This window comes from Urocitellus parryii, chromosome 9, assembly GCF_045843805.1.
Source record: "Urocitellus parryii isolate mUroPar1 chromosome 9, mUroPar1.hap1, whole genome shotgun sequence".
Classification (NCBI taxonomy): Eukaryota; Metazoa; Chordata; class Mammalia; order Rodentia; family Sciuridae; genus Urocitellus; species Urocitellus parryii.
In genome coordinates this window covers 115,882,338-115,888,133 of record NC_135539.1, presented here as the reverse complement: position 1 = coordinate 115,888,133, position 5,796 = coordinate 115,882,338, and the positions used below count along the sequence as shown (strand labels likewise).

The window sequence follows — 5,796 nt, the reverse complement described above, 5'->3', positions numbered from 1 at the left end:
AGGCAAGTGCCCTTTGATTTTTTTTTGGGGGGGGGTACTATGGATTAAACCCAAGGGTACTCAACCACTGACCCACATCCCCAGCCCTTTCTTATATTTTATTTAGAGATACAAGTTCTCACTGAATTGTTTAGGGCGTCTCTAAGTTGCTGGAGCTGGTTTTGAACACTCAGATTTCCTGCCTCAGCCTCTGAGCCACTGGAATTGACAGGCATGCACCACTGTGTAACCTATTCCCAGTTCTTTTTTCCAGTTCATTTTGAGACAAGTTCTTGCTAAATTGCATAGGCTGGCCTTGAACTTGTGATCCTCCTATTTCAGCCTCCCAATAAGTTAAGTAATCGTGTGCTCTGTTTATAAATAAGGAAACTGAATCCCAGAGAGGTCAAGTAACTTTCTTACTTGGTTTAGGATTCCTTTAAAGATTGTCAGTCCTGCCAGGTGCTGTGGCCCATGCTTGAACTTGAGCCTGAGGCAGAGGATTGCAAGTTCATGACCAGTCTCAGCAATTTGGCGACACCCTGTCTCAAATCATTTAAAAATAAAAAGGGCTGACTATGTAGCTCAATGGTAGAGCAGCCCTGGGTTCAATCCCAAATACCATAAATAAGTAATAAAAACAATAATAAAGACCATCAGTCCTGATGGGGCCGACTTCTCCCCCAGTAGTCGATTAGCCCTACTGCTAGCATTGTATGGATTCTGACCTCTCTGGGGAGGCCACAGAGCCATCAAGCCCTGCATCTTCTTCAGTAAAGCCAATTGCCACCTAAAATACCAGTTCTGCACATACTCCTCCCTTTGCTGTTCTGAGCATCCTCTCAACAGACCGAACAGTCCAGGGCTTCCCTCTCTTCCAAAACTTTTCATTTTTGCCATCAAAAAATCTCTATCCAAGAGCCATGCACAGTGGCTTTCACCTGTAGTCCTGGCTACTACGGAAAATGACACAAGTAGATCACTTGAGCCCAGGAGTATTCTCAGCCCCCCAAAAAAGGAAAAGAAAAGAAAGAAAGAAAGAAAGAAAGAAAGAAAGAAAGAAAGAAAGAAAGAAAGAAAGAAAGAAAGAATATTGTGTATGTGGGGTGGGGGAGTACTAGGGATCAAACCTAGGGTCTTGCACATGCTGGGTGAGTACTCCACACTGAGTTACATCCTGAGCGCTCAAGCCTGCCTTTTTTTTTTTTTTTTTTGGTGGTGCTGGGGATTGAACCCAGGGCTTTGTGCTTGTGAGGCAAACACTCTACCAACTGAGCTAGATCCCCAGTCCTTTTTTATTTTTATTTATTTACTTTTTAAGATTCGTCTGTCTCCTTAGGTGCCCAGGCTGGCCTCAAACTTGAGATCCTCCTGCCTCAGCCTCAGGAGTAGCTGAGATTGCAGGTGTGCGCCGCCCTGCCCGGCTGGAATAAATAAAATCCTGACATCTGAGAACTCTCCTCGCGCTTGCCTCATCCCTCTTGGACTTTTGCACCCTCCAGCTTCGGCAGGGCCCCTGGTTCCCCTGAGAACCTCGCTTCCCAGAAGCACCTCCGGGGGCACTGCCCTTTTCCCTCAGCCCAGGGGCGGGGCCCTTGCTCATTCCTGTCACTTGATCCCTCAAGCCTTGCTGGCTATTTACCCTGATTCCTAATGGATGTGGAGACCTGGGTTGGAGTCCGTCTTCTCATCCTGCCAGAAGTCGGAGTGACTTTGTAGGCATGGAAGGGTATGATATGTGTCAGTGTCTACTGGCAGATGAACAAGAGCACAGCCTAACAGATGGGTTTAATTGAAGTTTAATGGGAGACCCAAAGGCCCAGGGAAAACCGTCTTTGGGCTTGGTTTCAATGGGGATCTGACAGCTGGGTGGAAATGTGTTTGGACAGAGGGCACGATCTAAATCTAAGGGACTGAGGCCTGACCATCCCTGCAAGGCCTGTCTGTTCAGATTCCTCTGGCCTCTCTGTGTAGCCTTCTTCCCCCGTGGGCATGGGGCAGGGTCCCTGGGAAGGGTCTTCAAGGGAGAGAGTGACAGGTCTCGGTTTTATGACTTGCTTTGGGGCATGGGGTTCTAGGTGCTGTGACTTGCCTTGGGGAAGAGGAATTCTGTTTTATCTGATTCACTTTGGGGGGCAAAGTGGGTGAGAGACAGGAGGGAAGGAGAAGGTCAAAGGAAGAATTTGATTTTAAGGCTGCTTCTGAGACCTTCCAATCCTTAGTTCAAAGTATTCAGAGTGCCAAGGCACCTACTTGGGGGTATTATTTTCTGAGCCCCAACAACTTCAATGTCCAGGAGTAAACTATTTTTTGCTCTTTGAATTAAACTCCCAAGATCTTGCTGCCACTATACTGCATCCACTCATTCTACGAATACTTCCTGTATTTTATTTTCCCTAAGAAATCCCCTGTCACTTGTTTTTTAATTAATTTATTTATTTTTGGACTGGGGATTAAACCCAGGGGCACTCCACCACTGAGCCACACCCCCACCCCTATTTTATATTTCTTATAGAGATGGAGTCTCACTGAGTTGCTTAGCACTTCGCTAAGTTCCTAAGGCTGGCTTTGAACTCATAATCCTCCTGCCTCAGCCTCCAGAGCCGCTGAGATTATAGGCGTGCGCCACCGCACCTGGCTGGTTTATTTTTTACGGTACTGGATTGAACCCAGGGCTTTGTGCATGTTGTATAATTACTCTAGCACTAAGCTACACCCCAGCCCCCCCCTTTTTTTTTACTTTGAGACAGCATCTCACTAAAGTGCTGGCCTTAATCTTGTGATTCTCCTGTCTCAGCTTCCAGAGACAGACTTCTGCCATCACAAGCACCAGCTTCTATCATTATTTTTAAATAGATATTTTATCGCACATGGTGGTGCATGTCTGTAATCCCAGGGATTTGGGAGGCTGAGCACGAAGATTTCAAGTTTGAGACCAGCCTCAGCAACTTAGCAATGCCCTAAGCATCTTAGTAAGTCCCTGTTTTAAAATTAAAAAAAAAAGTTTTAAAAAGGTCTGTGGATGTAGCTCAATGGTAAAGTGCCTCTGGGTTCAATTCCTAGTCTCTCTCTCTCTCTCTCTCTCTCTCTCACACACACACACACACACACACACACACACACAGAGAGAGAGAGAGAGAGAGAGAGAGAGAGAGAGAGAGAGAGAAATTTCAAAAATTTTCAGTTTTCTCATTTGATAAACGGCAATGGATAAAACCTCTATAAACTAAAAATCTTTGGAGTCTTCAATAATTTTTATGAACATGTCTGGTGTTGTAGTGCATGCCTATAATTCCAGAGACTCAGGAGGCTGAGGCAGGAAGATCAAAAGTTTGAGGCTAGCCTCAGCAATTTAGTGAGGCCTTAAGCAAGTTAACAAGACTCTGTCTCAAAATAAAGAATAAAAAGGGCTGGGGGTATAGTTCTGTGGTTAAGAACCCTCAGTTCAATCTCCAATACTACTATTACTACTAATAATGATAATGCTTGCAAATATAATAATAATAATAAAAAATAATTTTTATGAGTATAAGGTGGCCTTAGATTAAAAGAGTTGCAGAACCATTGATAAATAGACCAGTGATTAAGATGATAGGCCCAGGCTGGGGTGTGGCTCAATGTAGAGCACTTGCCTAGCTAATATGAAGTCCTAAGTTTTATCCCCAACAACACAAAGTGGAAAGAAGGAAGGAGAGTAGATCCTTAGCCCTTAGGTGTTTGAATCTGGGTTTTGCTCCTTATAGTTCATAGGACTTTGGACGCATTTGTAATCTCTGATCCCTAATTACCCCATATGTGAAACAGGGTGGGTGTAATGGTATCATGAGAGGTTGGCAAGGATTAAATGAGTTGCCATATAGGAAACAGAGAGAAGAGAGCCTGGCACATAGTAAATGCCCAATAAATGGGCATTTATGGGCTAGCATAAATGGGCATAAACACATAGGTATAAATCTTAGCTAGCATCATCATCATTGGTGGCAGCAGCAGCAGCATGCTGATGGTCCTGAGCAACAGAAAATATCATCAAAAAGAGCCCTGGAAGCCGGGTGTGGTGGCACATGCCTGTAATCCCAGAGGCTTGGGAGGCTGAGGCAGGAGGATCACAAGTTCAAATCCAGCCTCAGCAAAAGTGAGGTGCTAAGCAACTCAGTGAGACCCTGTCTCTAAATAGAATACAAAATAGGGCTGGGGGTGTGGCTCAGTGGTGGAATGCCCCTGAGTTCAATCCCTGGTATCTCCTGCCGCCAAAAAACAAACAAACAAACAAAACAAAAACAAAACCAAAAAACCAATCAACCAACAAACAAAAAGAACCTAGGAAGCTAGGGGTGTAGCTCCAGAGTAGAGCCCTTGCCTAGACTGGGAGAGACCAGGACCCCTAAGCAATGGCAAGGGATACTCCACATTCTAAGGGGCTTTTGGAATACAGAAGTAATAGAAGTAGACATAGATGTGTGTCTACTGTGTGTTCCGCTGTGTGATAACACACTCATGCATTCAGTGATTGATGGACATTGGCGTTGATTTCCAAACTTTGGTGAATTTGAAGAAGACTGCAGTGAATTCCTATACAAGTCTTTGTGTACGTATCTGCTTTTATCTCTCTTGGGCAGATGCTAGGAATGGCATTGCTAGATTGTATGGGAAGGGTGTATTTATATGAACCCCCGTCCTCAAGGGGTTTATAACAAGAAGCCGCACCGTGCTTGGGTCACCTTGCATCTTACCCATGTAGGATGCCTGCCGTCAGGTGCATTCAGATACATTTCCTGATTTCATTTTCACAGTTGCCTTCCACCTTGGGAGGGTGGGCAGGGAAGGGGTTAATAGCCATGCTTATGAGAGTTGCCCATGAGTGGCAAATGACAGAGTAGAGATAAGAAACCAGGCTTCGGAGGCCCTTCTGGTCCTCTTTTTGAAACAGGAGACAGGAGATGGAAGCCAGCAACCCCAGGCAGAGCGCCCTCCATCCTCCCTGCAGAGCCGACCCGCCTGTCTAGACAAAGCCTCTCTCACCTGCAGACACCTGTGGGCTCCACCCGCCTCCCAGCCATCCCTCCCACCTGCGGGCTCCCAACTCAGACACCTTTCCATCCCTTCTCCACGCCCACCTTTTGAAGCAACTTCACGGAGACATCATTTCCTTGCAATAAAATTCACTCGTAAGAGTGTGTTTCAGTGGGCTCCAGCACATGGGTGCAACCCGAACTCCACACCATAATCAAATCTGGAGCACTTCTGTTAACCCCCCAATTTCCCTCTGGCCCCTTTGAAATCAATCTTTTTCTACTTCCAGCCCCAGACAACCTTGGGTCTTCTTTCTGTCAATATTTGGTAGCTTTTTCTAGACTGCAAATGGGATTATACAATCAGGACTCATTTTTGACTAGTTGCTTTCACCCAGTAGATTTCTAAAATCTACCCATTATGGATTTTGTTGTTGTTGTTGTTTGTTTGCAATGTTGGGGATGGAACCCAGGGCCCGTCCCTGCCACTAAGCTGTACTCCCCGACCCCCCCGATAAGTTCTATAAACCAATAATATTTCTTATTATTGCTTAGGAGTGTTTCGTTGTGTGATAACACACTCATGCATTCAATGATTGATGGACATTGGGATTGATTCCAAACTAGGTGAGTTTGAAGAAGACTGCAATGAATTCCTATACAAGTTTTTGTGTGTGTATCTGCTTTTATTTCTCTTGGGCACTTGCTAGGAATGGCATTGCTAGACTGTATGTAAGGGTGTATTTATAAGCAACTACAGAAGATGGAACTAGGGATGTAGCTCCATTGGTAGAGAGTTGGCCTGGCA

The 5,796-nt window shown here is 45.3% G+C and overlaps 1 non-coding gene across 1 annotated transcript; it reads right to left on the bottom strand.

Moving 5' to 3' along the window:
* Positions 1-1,192: 1,192 nt before the first annotated feature.
* Positions 1,193-1,265, bottom strand: Trnav-cac (transfer RNA valine (anticodon CAC)). The gene has a single exon. It is a non-coding gene; the product is annotated as a tRNA-Val (tRNA).
* Positions 1,266-5,796: the final 4,531 nt, after the last annotated feature.